The sequence below is a fragment of the Solenopsis invicta genome, chromosome 10, assembly GCF_016802725.1.
Source record: "Solenopsis invicta isolate M01_SB chromosome 10, UNIL_Sinv_3.0, whole genome shotgun sequence".
Taxonomy (NCBI): domain Eukaryota; kingdom Metazoa; phylum Arthropoda; class Insecta; order Hymenoptera; family Formicidae; genus Solenopsis; species Solenopsis invicta.
In genome coordinates this window covers 4,596,808-4,620,677 of record NC_052673.1, presented here as the reverse complement: position 1 = coordinate 4,620,677, position 23,870 = coordinate 4,596,808, and the positions used below count along the sequence as shown (strand labels likewise).

The 23,870-nt window shown below is 37.8% G+C and overlaps 1 pseudogene; it reads right to left on the bottom strand.

The window, feature by feature from the left end:
* Positions 1 to 327: 327 nt before the first annotated feature.
* Positions 328 to 1,008, bottom strand: LOC113003641 (annotated as a pseudogene).
* Between the last annotated feature and the right edge of the window lie 22,862 nt (positions 1,009 to 23,870).

Sequence of the window (23,870 nt, the reverse complement as noted above, 5' to 3'; positions counted from 1 at the left end):
ATGTAGAAATATTGTTGCATTAAATATTACACATTCAGCATGGTAACATTTTATATAAAGAATTAAACGGTTTTTAAAATAATTGTAAAATATTTATTTCTCAAATTTAGATTTATATAATAATTTTTGATAAATATTATTGAAAGATTTTATTTCGACAAAACTGCTTTGTTCAAACGTTTCATCTTAACGCAATTATTTAAAATTTTCGTCAATTTGTGATGCTATTATTGTAGAATATTCGCACAATATACCTATCGGGGGAAGTATTTCAGTCAAACACTCTTTTAAAATTTGTACAAACACTATTTATTAAAAATTTAACTGTTACAACATGTGTTCAAAATAACCGCCAGTTTCCTCCAAACATGACGCAACTCGTCGCATAAGACTTTGCCGCACGTTAGCTAACATTACTGGCGTTATGTTGCGACTGGCCGCTCTAATCTTATCCATTAGCTCTTCCCGAGTGGCTGGTAACGTTTGATACACCTGATCTCGTATGTAACCCCATAGAAAGAAGTCCAGAGGTGTGAGATCAGGTGATCGCGGTGGCTCGTGAAGATCGCTATGGATCCCTATCCATCTATGTGGATATCTTTCATTCAAGACGCCTCTTGCCATAAGTGACGTGTGGGCTGGATGACCGTCTTGCTGCAAGATTATTTCATCCAGCGGAATATGTAATTGTTCCGCAGGAACATTGTTTAGTAAATTTGGCAGAGTATCTGCCAAAAATGCCGTATAAATTTCCGCCGTAATGTTGACATTTTCGGCAAAAAAATGTGGCCCGATAATTGCATTGTCGAGAATTCCAATCCAAGCATTGACGCTATAACGTCCTTGAACATGAGTCTCTTTTCGACAATGCGGATTTTCCTCAGCGTAATGGTGCTCATTGTGGCGGTTAATTTGACCGTCACTTCGGAACGTGCACTCGTCCGTCCACAAGATCCTCCGCAGAAAATGGTCATTTGCCACATTTTCTATGTCAACCTGTATTTACATACAGTAAAAATATATAATAGTATAATTAAATTTATTATATTTTTAAATTATAATTATTTTTTCAAATTATATTTTTCTATTTATTATATCTACGTTAATGCTTTTTTCACGCAGGTTTTGCAATGACTTGCACGATATAAAAATAATAAAGTATTAAAGTATTGAACTTACTTGGTCTGATATCCATTCGCAAAATCTTTCTCGGCGTATTAAATCTTGCGGAAACAATTGTTGCGTCGTATGCCTTTTAAACGGATGCCAAGATTCTTTTTAACTATTCTGTGCACCCGACTATGATCTATGTTTAAATCACGTCCAACACACCTGGTGCTAGTGTGTGGATTCGCTGCTACAGCCTCTCTTACTTGTTCAATCATTTGTTCATCCCGTTGACGAACATTTCTTGGACGTGTTGACTGATGTACCGTGCCAGATTGGCAAACTCGACGATATATATCGGGGAAGGTTGAATACGCCGGGTGCCGCCTATCAGGATAGCAATTAGCGTAGAGAGCTGCCGCTCTCCTTCCATTTTTATGGCATTCGTCATAAATTAGTAACATATCTGCTAACTCTTGGTTTGAATACCGAGGCATTGTTGCTACACTCCACTGAAGGCTGTCGCCACAAGACTTTTCTCTAACCAACAACAGCTAGCCACAGCTCGATTGTCTTTTGTCAGATTCGCGTTTATTTTAACGCGGGAGAAGGCTCCACGTTTTTTCCCGCGTTAAAATAAATGCGAATAAAAGACAAATCATCATTCTTTCATTCTGACATTTTTTCAAAAAACACATAACGTAAAAAGAAATATCAGTAATGCAATAAATGATATCGCGTCTTCGTTAGAGTCGAAGAGTTGGCAAATATGTTACTCATTTATGAAGAATGTCATAAAAATGAAAAGAGAACTGCAGTTCTATACGTTAATCGTTATCTTGATAAGTGACAACTGATACACGAACTTTTCGCTATTCTATATAGTTGATTTTGCCAACATAGCACTCTTCACGAGTCAACACGTCTACGAAATGTATTAACGCCAAGGAATGATCGATCAAGTAAGACTGTTTCAATAAATCCGCATATTAGTATCAGATGTATTGAGCACAATATAGAATGTATATACATACATCATATCAAGCTGCATAATTGTTAAAAAAAATCTAGAAAAATTTTTGTTCAATTGACACACGACGTAAAAATGGTTTCTTCAAGATTTACCTCGTCAAGAAAGATTTTGTGATTGAATCTTAAACCATGTAAGATTAATATGATATTTTAATAATTTATTATTTTGATATCGTGCAAATCGTATTTTATAAAGCTTGCGTGATAAAAAATATTTACCTAAATCATAAATAGAAAAATAATGATAATGTCATACATTTGACAAAAAAAGATAATATAAAAAAATATAATTGTATTATTCGATATCTTTATTATAAATTGACATAGACAATTCGAATAATAACTTTTTGAGAAGAATCTTCTTGTAGACGGACGAAGTAACGATCGTATTAATCGCCGAACACCTTTATGCGGAAGAGAATCCCCTTTGCCTGAAAGAAACGCATGTTCAGAGGCAATATAATATCAATGCTTGAATGGAGATTGCAATTATCGGGCCACATTTTTTCGCAGAAAATGTCAACGTTACAGCGAAAATTTATGCGGAATTTTTGGCAGAAACTCTGCCAAATTTATTGAATAATATTCCGCAAGAACAGTTAAATATTCCGCAGGATCAAATTATCTTGCAACAAGACGGCCATCCAGCCCACACATCACTTTTGGCACGAGAAGTGCTAAATTAAAGATATCAAGGTAGATGGATTGGAATTCTCAGCGATCTTCACGAGTGGCCACTGCGATCACCTGATCTCACACCTATGGATTTTTTTTGCGTGGGGATTCATACGAGATCAGGTGTATCAAACGTTACCACGCACTCGTGAAGAGCTGATGAATAAAATTAGAGCGGCCAGTCAAAATATAACGCCAGCGATGTTAAGCAACGTGCGGCAAAGTATAATGCGAAGAGTTGCATTATGCTTAGAAGAAACTGGTGGTTACTTCGAACATTTGTTGTAAAAATTAAATTATTTTTAATAAATAGTTTGTATACAAATTTTAATAAATAGTTTTAATAAATAATTTCAATAAATAGAATAAAAGAGTGTTCGATTGAAATACCTCCCCCGATAGGCATATTGTGTGAATATTCTACAATAATAGCGTCACAAATTGACGAAAATTTTGAATTGCGCTTGATGATACGTTTGAACAAAGCAGTTTTATCGAAATAAAATCTTTCAATAATATTTATCAAAAATTATTATATAAATCTAAATTTGAGAAATAAATATTTTACAATTATTTTAAAAACCGTTTAATTCTTTATATAAAATGTTACCATGCTGAATGTGTAATATTTAATGCAACAATATTTCTACATTATAGTTTAGGAATAATTGTGCATAATTGATACGCTGCAAGCCTAATTGGAAAAATGCGCGTGATCCACTCGATCGATAAGTTTTGTCGGTATATGTGTATGCTGTCATTACCTACTGAATCGCGCCTGCCACTGCCAGCCCCTGGCAGTGTCCGGGTATGCAACCCGTATACTGCGCTGTATGTATCTGCAACACCCTGTATGTGCATGCCGGGCCCGTGGAAAGTACGGGTCGAAACAGCAGTCGTCTACCGGCCGTCGCAATGTATTTAGAATAAAGTATCTTACAGTAAGTTACTACAGAAGTACCGCTCGCATAAACGTAGTAATAGTTTATAATATAAACAGCATGTATAAATGGCACGGTTTAGATGAAGTTGAAAATTTATTTGACTATTTTGAAATCCTATACAAATAAAAACAGTATTTAAAAATGCATTATTTGGAAATAAATTTTGAGTAATTCATTAATTATACATGCTGTTAATATATATAAAGGTACTTTATTTCTTGCGGAGTACACTTCGGACCTCCGCTCTGCTATATAGTTTCAACATTTTATTCCTTGCATCCTTTACAACGCACGAGAGAGAGAGAGATCAATTATCCATTCATACTTTCACATTCATTCTCTGGACCTCCGTTTCGGCCGCATTTTCCTCTCTTCCTTCCATACTCTCATTCATACCCAGCCACCCTCCTCCCTTCCTCAGCTCCTCCAGTTTCTTCATCCAAATCTCTCCCTCCCCCCTCTCACCTAAAACCTCTTCTACTATCTCTTGCCATCCCTTTTCCATCCCCCCAATCCGTGCATTCCTCCCATATATGTTCCCACGTTTCCTCTCCTCATCCACATATGCCACACTTTCTTTCCTCTTTCCCTTCCCAGTATCAACCTCCTTTCATACCATCTCCTAACCTAAACCTCGCAATCTTTTTCCATCTTTCCTCTTTCCAATCCCTCTTCAAGTACTCCGGCACTCCCTTCTCCTTTACTCTGTTGTACCATCTGTTGAACCTCGAGCTCCTAATTCTTTCCCATCTTTCCTCTTCTTGCCGCCTCCTCTCTCTTGCTACCACCTCTTCCCCCCTTAACCCTCCATCTTCTCTCATCTTTTCTATCTTTTTGATGTTCCAACTCTTTTCTTCGTAGAAGCTTCTTCTTTCTTCCTCCCATTTTCCCATCACCTTTCTCTCCTTCGCTCTACCTCTTATCTCCTCCCAACACAACCTTGCCAACTCCCTGCAACCGCGGGAAAATTATCCCGTGGTTGCGCTACAAAGAATCCCATGGGAGAATGAGCCCTGCAACCGCGGGAAATTTTTCCCGTGGTCACGCTTAAAAGGTTGCCGAGGCAAGAGGAGCCCCCGGTAGCAAAACAAGAAGACGTGAAAATGGACAAAACTAATAAGGAAAACGTACCGGATCAACCCGAGACAAGCAAGGAGGATCAGGGTATGACAGAGTACACAACTGTCAGCGGGATAACAGCCGACACCGAGGAGCCTAAGGACCATAACGACGCAGCAGAGGGACTGTCAGCTTCATCAGAGGATCAAAATCCACTCGAATACCCAAGCTTTTCCCCGCAGCGGACATCAGAAGAACAGGAAATGGATCATGCGACCGAATCAACCAAAGAAACACCATAAGATATTAATTAGCATTTATACCCTATATAATATATTAATATAAGTTGTAGCTTAACCACACACTTTAGTTTATTTTAATAAATCATAATTAACACATAATAAACATTTACACAAATCTAATATACAAGATATATTCAGACACAAAATATAATCAAACAAAAATACAGGTCATAAGACTTTTTCATCAACAAATCAATAATTATAAGTTCATTTTATTACACGAAACATTTAAAAGCTAGATTTAACAAAAAAATATTAGAATAACTACAAATTCCAGTTGTGGTACTATTGGCTACAAGGTTCAATAACACACCAACAGATGGCCATACTATATTACCACAAATTGCGAAGTGTGGTAATACCGCCATATTGGCGGAGTAATACATGGCGGCATCCAAAAATAGGGGCCTCAATGAGAGAAGCCAAGCGTTGCCATATTGAGAGTCAGTCGGTTACAGACCGAGCTCAGAGACAGACTTATGCCACCGGGCATACATAGTATGATGTAATATTGCATCATCTCGCGCGCGACGCGAACGATAACATCATTCGTTAAGAACAGTAATAATAGTGACTAGGGATCAATTGTACTTTTATTTTCTTTATTATTATGTGTGTGCAATAAACATTATTTTATGTGAATCGGCATAAGTGATTTGCGCAACCGACATTGATAAGTTCCATCCCCATGTCACTACCTGAAATAAGAAGTGCATAAACATTAAACTCAGTGCACGCAATCGAAATAATAAACTTACCTGTGTACTGACGAACATTACGCAGCGGCGTAATCAATCCCACGACCGTTGACAGGAAGAACGAGCCTGGCCAATCACGTACGAGGATTCCTGAAACAGAAAGAAAGGTCAATTACGTATCCCACCTTGGTAATTACAGGGTCAAATTACCTGGCGACCGTGAGATCTACGCAGGATTCATCTTAAAGATAGGTGAAATAATCTGAAAAGTGAAAACTCAGAATTTAACATTCGTTCGTCCGGTCACAGCCCCCCATAGAAGCAATGCCGGAGCCCAGGATGGACGCCGGAACGAGGGAAATTTCACCAGACATAACCAAAACAAACGGCAGGCCGGACGTGGTTCAAATTAGACCACACCAACAGATCACAACACAGCCCACCAGGACGAGACGCCGGACAGTCCGATTGTAGAGACTGAAAATCCAATGGCCTCCACAAACACAGGCACTCCAAACGACAACGCAGATCCTAAGCCCCAGAGCCAGAGACAGGAGCGGACAGCACAATAGATACAAGGCGACATACCACAACACATCATAAACGTTAGGTTATGTCACTTTTATTTTTTTCTATTATTTTTTGGCTTTATGTTTATTATTGTATTTTATTCCCGATTTAATTATACTTTCTATTGTGTTTCATTACTATTGTTATAAATTTAGAGCTAAGTTAAACAAGTAACGTGATATAATCCACACCGTTTGCATACGGTATATTACAAACAAGTTTTAACGAGTTAGGTTAGATTTAGTATGTAATATAGAACGTAATCAATTTATTAAACATGATACCCGTATCCATTTTAATTACTTGATACCGAATATGTACGAATAACATATCTGCCACAAATTTGAACAGCCAGTTCGCGCGCTGTTGTGGCACCGACGCCATGTTGGCGTAATGATACATAAAGGCCGAAAATAGGGAGAGATGGCAAGCGTCGCCATCTTACCTGGCAGTCGGTTACAGACCGAGCTAGAGTAAACCCGGTCCTCTTTTCCCTCCGCCCTCCTTCCTCTACCCGTATCGTTATCGGCTGATGGTCGGAGTCCACCCAATCCTCCACCATCATCTGTTCCTTCTTGTCTCCTCATTCCCGATCACGTAATTTTTTACGGTCCCTATCTTCCTTCTTGTATACGTCCATTTCCCCTCCTCATCTCCCTTTACGCTTCCATTCACTATCGATCATCCCAATTCTCCTATATAACCACATAGTTTCTTTCCTTCTCTATTCACTTTTCCATCCTTCGAGCTCCTCTTTTCCTGTTCTACCCCTCCCTCTTCATCCTCACTCTTCCCCCTTCTCTCCCCGTCCTAGTATTGAAATCCCTCCCCTATTAACACCCTCACCCTTTCCTCTCTATCCTTCATCCATTCTCTCAGCTGCCCCATTTTTTCCTCCAAATCTCACATACACTCCTATTAGCCTTCATCACTCTCCCCCTAAATTTACTTTTACTGCTTGTCTCCCTTTCCAGAATCCCTCCTCTTTTCTTTCCTTATCATCCTTTTCTCTCCCTATCCTTTCCCTTATCCCCATAATCATTCCTCCCATTGCCCTCCCTTTCTTACTCTTCCTTGCCGCCTCTTGCACTTTCCATACGTATCCTTTTGGCAGCCATTTTTGAACTCTTTCCCATCCCTTCTTCTGTAACCAAGTCTCACTCAGGAACATCACATCCCATTCTTTTAGTCTCTCCCTGAAATCCTTCTTTTTGTTTTCCATGCCTGCCACATTCCAAAAGCCTATCTTATACTTTTTACCATCTTCTTTTTTTCTTATTCCTCTTCTTCTTTCTATGCTTCCCATTTTCTATGTTTTCTTCTATTTTCCCCTCTTCCTCACCTTTGTGAACTTGGCACCCGACTTTTAATAAATTAAAATTGCAATAAAGAAAACGTTAGTTTTTCGTTTGTAGTTGTTTGTAGTAACAAAATTTTCGTTTGTAGATGCATAAATTAAAAAATAAAAATTTTTTAAAAATGACTGTCACCCGACTTTGAGATAGAGAAAAAACACTTATATATTCTGATTCAGAATCGTTTGTAGTTGTTTGTAGTGATTTTCCCGTCGTTTGTAGTTGAACCGTTTAAAAGTTACAACAATTTTTATATAAACAATTATCGTAAATTTGTCAATTTTCGAGACACATCCAATCCGCTCGATAGGCTTTTTTTAGAATCGTTTGTAGTTGTTTGTAGTGATTTTCACGTCGTTTGTAGTTGAACCGTTTAAAAGTTACAACAATTTTTATATTAACAAATATCGTAAATTTGTCAATTTTCGAGACACCTCCAATCCGCTTGACAGACTTTTTTTAGAATCGTTTGTAGTTGTTTGTAGTGATTTTCCCGTCGTTTGTAGTTGAACCGTTTAAAAGTTACAACAATTTTTATATAAACAAATATCGTAACTTTGTCAATTTTCGAGACATTTCCAATCCGCTCGACAGGCTTTTTTTAGAATCGTTTGTAGTTGTTTGTAGTGATTTTCCCGTCGTTTGTAGTTGAACCGTTTAAAAGTTACAACAATTTTTATATAAACAAATATCGTAATTATGCAACGTCTCGTCCGGATGGATAACTCATGTAGTGCGCTCCCCTGCGCAAGCATTAACAGGCGATTTTAAAAGATTGAGAAAGCGCGCGCGTGTCGCGCCACCGCCGCGCGCTCGGGTCCTCGCCGCGCGTGTGCTTCATTGTTTTCCTGTTGTGCACAGCGTTAACACTGTGTTTAGTTTTTGATCCTTGTTAAGAATAGTTTACTCTAGCCAGATGGGTAAATCCGATCGTAAGTCAAGGAAGAGAAAGAGGTCCGAGTCTAGAGACCGTTTTGCAGGATTGGAAGATAAGTTATCGCATCTTATCGAGATTTTATCCAGGAGTGAGGTTAGGGTCCCCCGCGGCTCTTCCTCTTTGTCATTTTCGCAGTCGGAACAGACGTCCCAGGAGGTTCGGGAGGTAAGCGACGAGGAAACTTCAAGGGTCAGCGTGAAGGATGAAAGCGACAATGATCCGGAATCCATCTCGATAGTTCGAGAGAGGTTGAAAGATCCACACGTCTCAGGTGTGTATGACATCCCAGTTCCGTATACCGGACAGAGGAGTTGACACAACCTTTTCCGACTAATCGGAATACCCCCTCGTTTTTGCAGCAACGGTGATTGACCCGTCGACGGAAGAATCACCTTCTTTGCCTCCTCCGGCAAACGCTGCGGCCCCGGTTTCCACGGGGCCTGACGAGGTTTCGGTGGATCTTTCCAAGGATCTGTTCGGGCCCGATTCAGAGGCAACGGACCTTCGACCCTGGAACAATATGGTCAGCCAGAATTGGACTGACCTTACCAGTAAGGGTTTGCCTACGAGTCAGCGGGAGGTCTTACTCAAGAAGTATTCTCCCCCCGAAGATTTCGCTTTCCTCAGGGCTCCCAAACTCAACCTTGAGTGTAAATCGGCATTAAAAAACAATGTCATAGTTAAAAGGGACGAATACAGCTGTTTAAATCAAAATCAAGTAGGTACCGTCTTGTTCGCCTTAGGAGAAGCAATATCTGACCTCCTCAGACCGGAAATACAGCAATTTCTCAACCCGGAAGTTCGAATGGCAATTAGTAAAATCGCTGACGGCGCTCAGCTCTTGGCGGATCTTTTCTATCGCCTCTCTTTGTCAAGAAGAGCCCTGATAAAACCGGCCTTTAATACCTTGGCCAAGTCCACTGCAGACGCCATTCCAGCGGACAACTTTCTGTTTGGCTCTTCCTTTGGTGAAGAAATAAAAAAGGCAACATCAATGGAGAAATCGGCCAGGGATATTGTTAGCACATCCTTGACGATCTCCAAGAGGGTGCAGCAACCGATTAAATTACCGGCACAGACGGCTCCATCCACGTCGGGAAACTCCCGAGCCCCTGCTTCGAAAACAAAACCGTCGGCGACAAGGAGAACAGGGGCGTCGAGCAGCAGTCGCCGATCGTCGAACTATCACAGATCGAGATCGAGGAGGCGTTAGTTGACAGCCAGGTAAACATTGCTGGCAGACTAAACCTTTTTGTTTCAAAATGGATGGAAATTACGACCGATCCAGTAATCTTGCAAGGAATCTGCGGTTACAAGCTGCCCTTTAGGCACCATCCCCCTCTCCAGGCATCCGAGCCGTCAATCCACCTTTCAGAGACAGAAGTCTCAATATGCCGTCAGGAAATCGCTAGGCTCTGTAGCAAAGGTGCGATAGAGCCAGTATCAGGCTGTGAAGGCCAATTCCTGTCATCCTTTTTTGTAGTCAGGAAGCCTTCCGGGGGGTGGAGGTTTATCCTTAATTTAAAGGGCTTGAATAAATTTATTATTGCTCCACATTTCAAAATGGAGAATTGGAAGACAGTCATTCGTCTTCTTTCTCCAGGTGACTTCCTCGCCTCGGTCGATCTGCAGGATGCCTACCATCTTGTACCGGTCTGTCCGGAGCATAGGAAATTTCTCCGATTTAAATTTCAAAGTCAGCTTTTCCAATTCAGGGTTCTGCCTTTTGGCCTCGCTTCGGCTCCTTATATTTTTACAAAAATTTTAAAGCCTGTAATATCATCCTTGAGAGAGAAGGGCTTCCTGTCAGTCGTCTATCTGGACGACTTTCTTCTTCTTGCACCGTCTCAGGCGGCATGTATACGAAATATTTCTGCAACCATAGATCTTCTAGCTTCTTTGGGATTTTTAATTAACAAACAGAAAAGTGTTCTTTCTCCATCGAAATCCTGTCGGTTTTTAGGCCTCATATTCAATTCAGAGCAGCTCTCCATCTCTATACCGTTGGACAAAAGAAATAATCTTTTACAATTAACTCTTTATTTTTTAAATATTAACTCTTGCAAGATTCGACGTTTTGCTAGCTACATTGGATCTCTGATTTCAGTCTGTCCAGCGGTGCAATATGGAATTCTACATACCAAGAGATTGGAAAGAGCAAAATTTTTAGCCCTCGCAGCTGCAGAGGAAAATTTTGAGACCCGTATGGTCCTGCCGGAATCAATTAAAGAAGATCTATGGTGGTGGCAAGCGATCTTCGAAGACCTTTCCCAGTGTAACTTCATTCGCTCAGGTCACTTCAGCTTAGAAATTTTTACAGACGCCTTCCTAACGGGCTGGGGAGCCGTTTCGGGTGAATCTCGCACCCATGGGTTTTGGTCTACAGAGGATTGACAAAATCACATCAATTTCTTAGAACTCCTTGCCGTCTTTCACGCTTTGAGATGTTTCGCATCTCACCTAAGAAATTGTAATCTTCTAATAAGACTAGATAACTCCACCGCTCTTTCATACATAAATCGAATGGGGTCAATTAAGTTTCCCCATCTATCAGAGCTTGCTCGCAAAATTTGGGAATGGTGCGCAAAGCGCAATCTATATATTTATGCCTCGTATATTCCATCGGCCCAGAATTTTGAAGCAGATGCGGAATCACGCGTTGTCTCAGAAGAGACGGAATGGTCCTTGAGCCGAGATTCTTTCGATAAGATCGAGTCCTCTCTAGGTCCTTTCGACATCGATTTATTCGCTTCATCAATAAATGCGAAATGCCCACGATTTGTGTCCTGGTTTCCAGACCCGCTAGCTTTTACAGTGGATGCATTCTCAATAAATTGGAGTGAGTTTCGCTTCTTTGCATTTCCCCCTTTCGCTTTAATTCTGCGAGTTCTTCGAAAGATCATTACGGACAGAGCGGAAGGAGTCATAGTGGTTCCCTGGTGGCCCGCTCAACCTTGGTTCCCACTGTTTACCCGTCTTATTATCGATCAACCGGTCTACCTCGAGCCGAACATTAATATGTTAACATCTCCTTTCAGGGAGATTCATCCGGCTTGGAACAGGATTACCCTGGCAGCTGCGAAATTATCCGCCAGGCCTTCATAGCCAAAGGTACACCGACATCGGCAATGGAGGTAACACTTGCGTCCATCACGCAAGCCACGAAGACTCAATACTCCAGGCCGATTAAACTTTGGTGGCTTTATTGCAAGCAAAATCAAATTGACTGCTTCTGTCCATCGCCTTTGGCAGTCCTAGAATTCTTATCAATATCAGCTGCCAGTAGTCGATCCTACTCCAGCCTAAATACGGTTCGTTCGGCCATTTCCTTACTTTCGGTGAACGAGATAGGTTCTCACCCGCTTGTAAGGAGATTCTTCAAGGGGATTGCGGCACTAAAGCCGCAACGTCCACGCTACGACTTTATCTGGGTTACGGCCCCGGTAGTTACCCGCTTGGCCTTTCTATATCCCCACGACAATCTCTCACTGGAATTACTCTCAAGAAAGCTTGCAACCTTGCTCGCACTCACAACTGCTCAAAGGTTGCAGACATTGGCAGCAAGACAAATTTCGAATATCTCTTTTTCGGATTCTTTGGTTATTAAAATCCCAGCAAGGATCAAAACTTCCGGAGTCGGAAAATATCAACCCTTGCTTGTTTTTAAACCCTTTCTGGACAAACCGGAGCTATGCCTTTTTTCCATGGTCAAATCTTATCTGGACCGCACGCAGAGCCTCAGACGGGGAGAAGTAGATTCTCTTTTTATCTCTACTCGTCCACCGCATAAACCAGTCACTTCTCAGTCCCTGGGTCGGTGGATTAAGACCGAACTAGCAGCTGCGGGCATAGATACTTCCATTTTCTCGGCCTACTCAACTCGCCATGCTTCGACCTCTCGAGCGGCCAGCAAAGGCATTAACTTACAGGAAATCCGTAGGACTGCTGGCTGGAGCAGTTCCTCCGAAGTCTTTGCGCGCTTCTATAAGCGCCCGATAATTAGCGAACTGGCCTTTCAGGCATCTATTCTTAATCCTACATAAGAATTTTTATTAAAAATATTGTAAGCTTAAAGATGTTCAAGTTATAACACACTCTTTCTATATCATTAAACCTTAGCTAGACAAATCTGAGGCTTTAAATATCTACATGAGTTATCCATCCGGACGAGACGTTGCATAATTAATAAGTTGAACGAACTTACCTAAGTGAAGTTCGACTGTAATTATGCTGTCTCGTCCGGATGGATAACTCCCTCCCCTCCCAATCCCTCTTTCAGATTTGTAGCTTTAAAAATATGAAGCACACGCGCGGCGGGGACCCGAGCGCGCGGCGGTGGCGCGACACGCGCGCGCTTTCTCAATCTTTTAAAATCGCCTGTTAATGCTTGCGCAGGGGAGCGCACTACATGAGTTATCCATCCGGACGAGACAGCATAATTACAGTCGAACTTCACTTAGGTAAGTTCGTTCAACTTATTAATTTTGTCAATTTTCGAGACACCTCCAATCCGCTCGACAGGCTTTTTTTAGAATCGTTTGTAGTTGTTTGTAGTGATTTTCCCGTCGTTTTTAGTTGAACCGTTTAAAAGTTACAACAATTTTTATATAAACAAATATCGTAACTTTGTCAATTTTCGAGACACCTCCAATCCGCTCGACAGGCTTTTTTTAGAATCGTTTGTAGTTGTTTGTAGTGATTTTCCCGTTGTTTGTAGTTGAACCGTTTAAAAGTTACAACAATTTTTATATAAACAAATATCGTAATTTTGTCAATTTTCGAGACACCTCCAATCCGCTCGACAGGCTTTTTTTAGAATCGTTTGTAGTTGTTTGTAGTGATTTTCCCGTCGTTTGTAGTTGAACCGTTTAAAAGTTACAACAATTTTTATATGAACAAATATCGTAACTTTGTCAATTTTCGAGACACCTCCAATCCGCACGACAGGCTTTTTTTAGAATCGTTTGTAGTTGTTTGTAGTGATTTTCCGGTCGTTTGTAGTTGAACCGTTTAAAGTGTACTACAATAGTGTACTACAAATAATGATTTTAGTCGTCTCTGTACTCTGTGTTAACAATAGCTTTTTCAAGTTTAGAAGATGTGGAGGATCTTAACAACCATTGTTACAGTGCGCAACGTACACTTCTTCAAATTATTAAGACAGATGTTAAAGCATATGATGTTGAAGATTCTGACTTGCTCATTAAATTTGAAGATATTGAAGATATTGACGACACAAATAATATATTTAACAGCGAAATTGATAAATTTTTAAACAAAATTGAAAGAGATAGCAAAAAAGAAAATAGTGGAAATCGTCCTAATCCCTATTATTGTCCCGATTTTGGAACGCGTCTTTTAAAATTATGTAAACATTTTGTATTATGGTCTGCTGTAGTGCCTACTGCGATAAAAATACGATTGCTTCTTCCGCTCGTAGCGAAGAATATTTTAGAGAGATAAAAAGTCTCATATTTAAAGGTGCTAAATCAACACGGATTGACAAATTTATTATTATGCATTTGCGATCATTAGCTGGAACAATGAAGCTTTTAAATGCGCCTAATTTCGTGCAGCATGAAACAAAATATAACAAATATAATCAAGTAACATTTGCTGAGAAACGAATATTATTATCCGATACGGACCTTGATGTTTCCGATCCTGACGATCCTAATTGGTGTACTTCCGCTAAAGACTCTGATATTTCCAATAATTCTCATGATCTCAATGTTGATCTCAGTGATTCTATTACGAATGATATTATCGATTACAACTTGTTACGTGAAAATAATCAAGTTAACAAATATGATAAGAATCCACAAGTTGTACATAATGTATCACAAACATCTGAAACAATGAATAATAATAATTCATTTTTAAACGAAATAGAATCCTGGAAAGGTCTTAATAAAAAAGAAAAACGACGCGGAAAATATTTAACCGCATGTCCAGACATTGAACATATGCATAAACGATCCAAATACAGCCATAATGCACCGTTATTAATCAATGGCAATTCCTTGCCACCTGCTAAAATAGAAAACAAATACATAATGATAAAAAATACGTGTCCTTTTGATGCAATTATACAATGCATTGTTGGCGGCTATCGCGATTGGCCAGAATATAATAAATATGTAAACGAATTATGTAACCCAACCTTTAAATTAGTCCAAAATGTATGTAATACAGGAATTACACAAAAGATATATAACACAAGAGCTGCAATTATGAATCAAGTTATTACTTCAAAAGATGGAGTATTAAATTGTGCCATGAACGCATCATTATTAATATCTAGGAATTTAATGCGTAATGTGCCATCGCTTGAGTTTTCATATGAATGTGAAGATTGTGGATCACAAAAAAGACATGTAACTCCTGTATTGAACGTAAGTACAATTCCATTCTATAAACAAGGAATAAAAGGACTACAAGAAGCAATTGATAAATGTTGCAAAGATACAAATGTCATATGTAACTGCTGCAATAGTACAAAAGTAAACTCAAATTGTATCGGAGGACATCATATATTCATAGACATCGAATGTCTTGACAATGTGCAATTAGCTTCGCGGCTTAGGTACCCAAATTTCTCCACACAATTTACCTTGGCTGAATTACCAATTCAGATACATTTATTTGACAACAGCTACAAACTTGTTGGTGCAATAATATATATTGCAAGTAATGTAATAGGACATTACGTTGCATACATACGAAAAATTAACAACCGATGGGAAATGCACGATGGGCTTTCTAAAGATAAAAAACCGTGTGTCATCACCGATCGTGCATTATTACAAAAGAGAAAAATACATTTATTATTTTACATTAAAAACTAAATATAGTATAACACGTAAATACAAGCGTATAAAAAAAGAGTAGATTATAAGCGAAAACAATAACAATATAACAGCAGAATATAATCATCATATCTTAACATAAAATTTATTCTAATGTTTTACGTTCAAATTAATATAATAAAGAAATTTAATATTAATACATTTTGCAAAGAGTTTAAAAGACAAATAAGTAAATAAAAAAATAAATAAATAAATAATCATAAAAATTTATCATAAATATACATATAATATAATAAAATTTTAAGTGTAGAATATAAGCGTAGATTACAAACATAGATTGTAAGCGTATGTTATAAACTTAGATTGTAAACGTAGGATATAAGCTTAGATTAAAAACATAGAATGATCCTTATTTTTTAAAGAAATTTAAAAATAATGATGATAAATATAAAATAATAAAATGGCATAAAATACAAACAAGCTACAAACACATAAAAACCCCAAAAATCGGTACACACACACGCACGCACTCACGCGCACGCGCACGCACACACACACACACACACACACACACACACACACACACACACACACACACACACAAAACAATTAACTACAAACTATTTCTAACGGACAAATCACTACAAACAACTACAAAAGATTCTAAAAAAAGCCTGTCGAGCGGATTGGAGGTGTCTCGAAAATTGACAAAGTTACGATATTTGTTTATATAAAAATTGTTGTAACTTTTAAACGGTTCAACTACAAACGACGGGAAAATCACTACAAACAACTACAAACGATTCTAAAAAAAGCCTGTCGAGCGGATTGAAGGTGTCTCGAAAATTGACAAAGTTACGATATTTGTTTATATAAAAATTGTTGTAACTTTTAAACGGTTCAACTACAAACGACGGGAAAATCACTACAAACAACTACAAACGATTCTAAAAAAAGCCTGTCGAGCGGATTGGAGGTGTCTCGAAAATTGACAAAATTACGATATTTGTTTATATAAAAATTGTTGTAACATTTAAACGGTTCAATTACAAACGACGGGAAAATCACTACAAACAACTACAAACGATTCTAAAAAAAGCCTGTCGAGCGGATTGGAGGTGTCTCGAAAGTTGACAAAATTACGATATTTGTTTATATAAAAATTGTTGTAACTTTTAAACGGTTCAATTACAAACGACGGGAAAATCACTACAAACAACTACAAACGATTCTAAAAAAAGCCTGTCGTGCGGATTGGAGGTATCTCGAAAATTGACAAAGTTACAATATTTGTTTATGTAAAAATTGTTGTAACTTTTAAACGGTTCAACTACAAACGACGGGAAAATCACTACAAACAACTACAAACGATTCTAAAAAAAGCCTGTCGAGCGGATTGGAGGTGTCTCGAAAATTGACAAAGTTACGATATTTGTTTATGTAAAAATTATTGTAACTTTTAAACGGTTCAACTACAAACGACGGGAAAATCACTACAAACAACTACAAACGATTCTAAAAAAAGCCTGTCGAGCGGATTGGAGGTGTCTCGAAAATTGACAAAGTTACGATATTTGTTTATATAAAAATTGTTGTAACTTTTAAACGGTTCAACTACAAACGACGGGAAAATCACTACAAACAACTACAAACGATTCTGAATCAGAATATATAAGTGTTTTTTCTCTATCTCAAAGTCGGGTGACAGTCATTTTTAAAAAATTTTTATTTTTTAATTTATGCAACTACAAACGAAAATTTTGTTACTACAAACAACTACAAACGAAAAACTAACGTTTTCTTTATTGCAATTTTAATTTATTAAAAGTCGGGTGCCAAGTTCACAAAGGTCTCTTCCTCTCCCTTTCCCACCGTCCACCACCCTACTAAAAATCCCCTTTCTCTTTTTACACCCCTCTACTTTTTGTTCTTCTTTTAAATAGAATTAGTGAAATAGTTTTTAGTCTAATTGCATCCCCATCTTAAGCCCCTGACTTACAGGACTTAGTATTGGAATTTGTCTCAAGTTTTAAGGAGTTATTTCCCAATGTTGCACTTATAAACAAATTCCATTATTTAATGCATTATTGGGAATGTTTGATAAAGTCTGGACCACTTAGATCCATAGTATGCGCTATGAAGCAAAGCATAGCATATTCAAAAAATATGGAAGTCAATGCTGCAACTTCAAAAAATTACCTTTTAGCATGATCCGCCTGAGTCAAATTTCACAATGTGTCACTTGGGGTTCTAATAATGCTCCAAGGAAGAAAATAATCTTTTTAAAGGGGCAAACAGTTCTGGTTAAAAATTGTCAGGGTTGTAAGTATTTGAAAGTAGTAGGGATAGCAGACAATGCAAATATATTTGAAACATCAAAAGTAAAAATATATGGTGTTCAATACCGAAGTGGGTGGCATGTTGCTGTCAAGAGTAGACGAAAAACTGAATCAGGAAATCCTGTGTTTGCTACAATAATGAAAATATATATTTGTGAATTTGATAGGGTTTATTTTCTGTGTCGTGAATGTGAAACTCTGGGTTATGAACGTTCTTTAAATTCTTTCAGTGTGGCGTCAAGCTTAAATGTTATTTTAATATCGGCTGATGATTTAAAGGACGTAAAGCTTTTGCTTCAAAAAAAAGGAGCTGGTCAAAACACTTGTTATTAGTTTGCGCATTAGGGCTTTTGTTACTCTTTAGGTTTAACAGCTTTAGTAAGATTACATGTGTCAATCAAGAGATGCCACTCAGGCTTCTATTCTATAAAATGTTACACAGATCAAATATTATTCGAGCTTTGAATAAAAAAGTAAGTCAATTTTTTATTATTTTTTTATTATTTGTTGCAGGTTGAATTGCTTTGTTTTTATTTAAATGCCATATTTTAAGTTGTTAACATTGGTGTGTGCATTTATGTTCCGTATCTTATGGTTCCTCTACTGATACTACTTATGTTTTCTTGTCTGTTTTGTGAATATTTCAGCAAGTAGAATAGATATTCGTTCAAACTCATTCATTTATATTTATCTTAGCTTGTTTTAAGTGATGGATGTGATGTTGTGAAATTATATGAGTGTGCTGATTTTTAATTTGCTATATTTCAAAGTCAGTGGGCATTGCTTTTTATTGTGCTTTTTTTTAGAGAAAAAAGCTGGTACAACTTTTTCTTTTTTTTCGGAACAAGATTTAAAGGAAATTGGGGTTAACAAAATGGGTCAACGGAAGCTGACAGCTTCCCCAGGGTATAAAGGTGTGCCGCGCCGTGGTCAATGCGGCGCTAAGGAGCTCGAGGTTACGGCCAGGGCCTTTACCCCCATAAACACCAGGGATAGAGGTGAGGGAGGGACGGTGTCCTCTTCCCCCGACCTGAGGCAGACTCGGCCTTATAGCCCTGCCGGAGGCCCCACTACCAAGGCGTCTCCGGCGAGCTGAGTTGGCCATTGGCCGACCGGGTCCAGGGGGGCTCCGGAAGTATGCTGCACGCGTTCCCGGAGCTCCCCCGTCATGGACTAGGGCAGGACACCCGGAAGGGTTTTAATGGGCCTTCGCCGGCACGTTGCCGGCGGGGAAGAGCTCCACATAACCACCAGACCTCCCCCGGGGCCTGGGGTATGCGGTAACGCATTTCCCCTCCGTTACAAAAATAAAAAGAAAAAAAAAGATACTTTCCTCGTTAAGGAACACACTAATGTGGTCAGTATATCAAGTTCATCCGCATTAATACTTAAGATTCAAAGTTAATACATCCTTTTATCAACAGTTCATTACACCAAATGTGGACGCATTAAATATGTCCGTACCTATCAGAGAGACGTGCCTCTCAGTAAATTCAGGTCCTTCAACATCAAAATCTTCTTCAACACGTGAATCAGTAAGAACATTCCTAATTTTAGCAGTAGTACGTTGGCTATTGATTGTGTCTAATTCCACTGCAAAAAAATTGGATTGGACTTATCTTTGTTTAATTTATTACTTTCGATGTAGGCCCAGACTAAACTAACTGAACTGGACGAAACGGATAATGACTCATTGTCTGAGTCTAACATTGCAGTTGTAAAGCCTGACATTAATCGCAATATTAATAGCAAAACTATTGATATTGAGAAATGGATTGAAAAACATTCAGGACAGCATGAAGACTTAGCCAAAATTATGCAATCAAATAAATTTACTGACAAGCACCGAAGAGATTTGGTAAAGATTGTGGTATTTGAAATGTGCTCAGAATGTGGCAACACGTAAGTACCTATAGTTAATCTTTGCTTTTATTTTTTGTTATTTTTTTTCTACTTTTTGTAGAATATTAATTGTTTTCTTTTGTTTTCTTATTTAGATATCCTTCCAAGGAATACGAGGTGTGTTCAAAAAGTATCGCGAATTTTGAATTTTCGCGGGTTACGTATATTCGAATTTCGATCTTTTTGTGGCGTTATGTTGGTACTCATGTCTCTCACTTATGCCGACAAGCTCGGCCATTTTGAATGTTCACTTAATTGTTGACAGCTGCTTTGCTTGCACGTGTTTTGGATCGTCTTCGATTTTTACCTATTCAAAAAAATGGATCAAAGAACCTGTATCAAATTTTGTGTGAAAAATGAAATTAAGTGCGCGGATGCATTCCGAATGTTGACTGTGGCATACGGAGAAGCTACCTTGGACCGAAGCAACGTTTATCGGTGGTACAAAATGTTCTCAGAAGGCCGAGAAGATGTGAACGACGAAGAGCGTGCCGGACGCCCGAGCACTTCAACAACAGACGAAAAAATTAATGAAGTGGAGAAAATGGTATTGGCCAATCGTCGAATCACCGTTAGAGAAGTTGCTGAGGACCTAAACATATCGATTGGCTCGTGCCATTCGATTTTTATCAATGATTTGGGCATGAGACGGGTCGCCGCGAAATTCGTACCAAACGCCCCTGCTCACACATCGTTGCTTGTGCGCGACTTTTTGGCCAAAAACAACACACTAATGATGCCGCAGCCACCGTATTCCCCAGATCTGGCCCCCTGTGACTTTTTCTTGTTCCCTAAACTGAAGAGGCCCATGAAAGGACGACGTTACGCTACGCTTGACGAGATAAAGACGGCATCGAAGGAGGAGCTGAACAAGATAAAAAAAATGATTTTTTGAAGTGCTTCGAAGATTGGAAAAACCGTTGGCACAAGTGTATAATATCTCATGGGGATTACTTTGAAGGGGACAAAATAGATATTCATGAATAAATAAATAATTTTTGAAAAAACACAAAATTCGCGATACTTTTTGAACACACCTCGTATAAGTCTCGTGTTGCAAAGGCCATTGTATCCACATTTCCTAGATTATCATCAAAAATTGAAGGGCGTTCTCATGTAGATAATTTGTGGTTTCTGTGTTGTCAGAAATGTTTCAAGTGTTTCAGACGTTTCCTTTTTTAAATTTGTAAGAGAGTTTCTACGACGTAGTTGTTGGAGAGGGCTATCTTGAGCGGCGGCTGAAAACGGTAATAAAGCATTTACCCAGGAAGAAGAAGCGCAGAGGACTAACATCTGAAAGACCAAATAAAAAGAAAATAAGGAAACAACCGTTTATAGATAGGCCACAACTAACCAAGTCTGTCCTCGTTGAAAAGGTACTTAGTTAACAAATAATTAAAATTAACAATTAAAGCTGTAAACTGCAATTTACACGTCATTTTTTTAAACCAGATTTCTGAAATGAAGCATACAAAGCCAACTGATTCCGTCAAGGCTCAAATTGAACGTTTACTATATGAAACCCGGCCAAACAAACATACCGAAATGAAATCATCTGAAAGCATCACAGTTTCCAATGTATTAAAAAAATATCCTCGCCTTAAAAACTATGATGGTGAAATGGTATAACAAATTCTTTTCAATTGTCTTTAAAGTTCTCAATTATTTTCTTTTATTTTTCTTTTTTATATAATGACAAATTTGTTTTGAAAATTATGATGGTTGCAGATTGATAATGAATTTAGAGACATTTTTGAAGGGCACGACGTTGGCAAGATTTCCCACCCATTTCGCCCCACGTATTATTGCACATTGTAAAAATGTAGCGCCTCATTTGCTAGAAAAATTAACTAATTTTGACAGTGAGTAGTGAAAGCAAAGAATTTTCTATCATGCACTTTTTTAAAAATTTAATTAATGAGAAATTTTTTGTTTCCAGTTAATTTAAAAGCAATTGTGGTTTTATCTGAGTTGCTGCCTCCTCCGAACCATTCAAATGTTACAAAAGCACAGGTATGTATAATTTCTTTTTTTTTTAATTTATATTTCCTAAGAAATTTTTGTACTTTATTATATATTAATTACTTTTCAGAACAAAGCCAAGAGAAAGCAAAGTGGTGGCAAGGTGGTTCGAATCAACTCAGTTCCATATCCAATCCTTTTGCAGTTCATAGGTGTAAGTAAATCTTAGTAAACAGATTGAAATAATGTTTAATGTTTATCTCTGAATATCTCTTGTTTTTGCAGGCAAATAAAGATATAAATTCTAAAATTTCTGAGAGAGGCTCTTTACACAAGCAGCCATTTCTATTATGTTGCACAAATATGGACCAAAGGAAAGGCCCATTTTTTATCCAAGTTGAAAATTATTTGTTTCCTGTAGGAAACAATCCTCTGCGTGCCTTTGACAGGCTCTTTAAATTACATTACATGTTTGACGTACATTATGCAGCCGCTCTTCTAAATTTCTACAACTTTTTTGAATCCATTGTCTACAATGGACTTAATACCCCCAAGAGCTGCTGTGATAGTCTAAATTGTATTTTGAGTGCAGTGGAACTTCAGTCAGAATCAGCAGAGACCATGTTTGAATAAACTTTCATAATTGCTTTAATTATTCATGTATCTAATTTTTCATTTTAAGAAAATACTAAATCTTTTCTTGCTTTGACTTTTCAGCTCTGATTCAGAATTGGAATTCATGAATTAATACATATTGTGAGTACAAGACAAAACATAAAAGGATTAAAACTAATTGACGAATATTCTTCGCAAAATTGAGTTTTCCCTTAATTTTCAAAATCAGAAAACTATTATCGTGTTTTAGGTTCTAGTTTATCGCGTGGTTACTATTCTACTTTACTATTTAGTATTTTAAATGCCATTGTTGTATGTATGTTTATGCCATTTTTCTCAGTGAGGGTAAATAGTCTTCTCTAATTTCTTTTATACAATGCATTAATTTTGATATAATGTTACAATTTTTGATTAGGTTGAAAAAAGAAGAGACAGAACAGAAATAAAATAATATTCAAAATTTTTGGAACACATTCTTATTATATAATTTTATTACGCTGAGGAACATCTGAAAAATAAATAATTTCATGACGTATACTGGAATTGTTTTTATCCCATAATTATTTTCGATATTTTTTAATTTGCTCTTGACACAGATATTTTTCAGTTCAGTGAAAAATCGAATTTATATCTTTTACGCAAATTTTTTTTACTTACGTTCAAATGAATGTGATTACATTAATATACTATACTTAATATACTATATAGAATTTAGGTCAACGATTAATTATTCATTGTATCGCCGAACAATGCCGAATGAAAATTTTCGTAACTTGCAACAAAAGCGCTGCATTGTGCCAAATTTTTTTAGCAGGTTTATTGCTCAAAGCATGATCGCAAACAAGAGTGTCAGAGATCGGGAATCCGGAAATAAAAAAATCGTTTAAAATCATTTAAAATCGTTTTTGTAATCGTATTTACTTTAATTGCAAATTAATAAACCTGAAAGTCAGGTGGATGTAATCTGTAACTAGCCTTGCCTGTCCTTTCTCCCAGTAAATAAGAATCACAGTGCGACTCAATCCGCGCGTACTTGGCGCGAGACATTACCGTGTCTCTTGATTTTAGTTCAAAGTACTATGTCATTTATGTAAATTTAATTATATTAAAATTTCTATATAATGCTTTTCCGCTCTTTTTTTAGGAAACTAATTTTTTAAATAATTTTCTCAAGCTTTCCCAGCAAATACAATGCAACATGTAACGTATAGGTTATAGTTGTAATTTCCTACTCAACAATATAAATGCAATATAATATATGTTATATTGCATTTATATTGTTGTACGGGACCTTCGATATTTTCAAACCCGTACAACACGGTATTATTTTCCCGTCTCAAAATATTAGTATTTAGGTTTGTGGACTGTATAAACTGAAGCGTAGCGCGGACCGAGAAGGGAAGGGAGCACGCCGATGGCGCGTGATCACCTAATAATGACACTTTTAAGTCACAGAAACAGACATTTCTTTAATCCAGATTATCATACAAGCAATGCTCAGTACAGTTTACACGAGCCCGTAAATCCCTGCGGTCGAGATGCGGAAGTTCGGAAGTACTTTTGC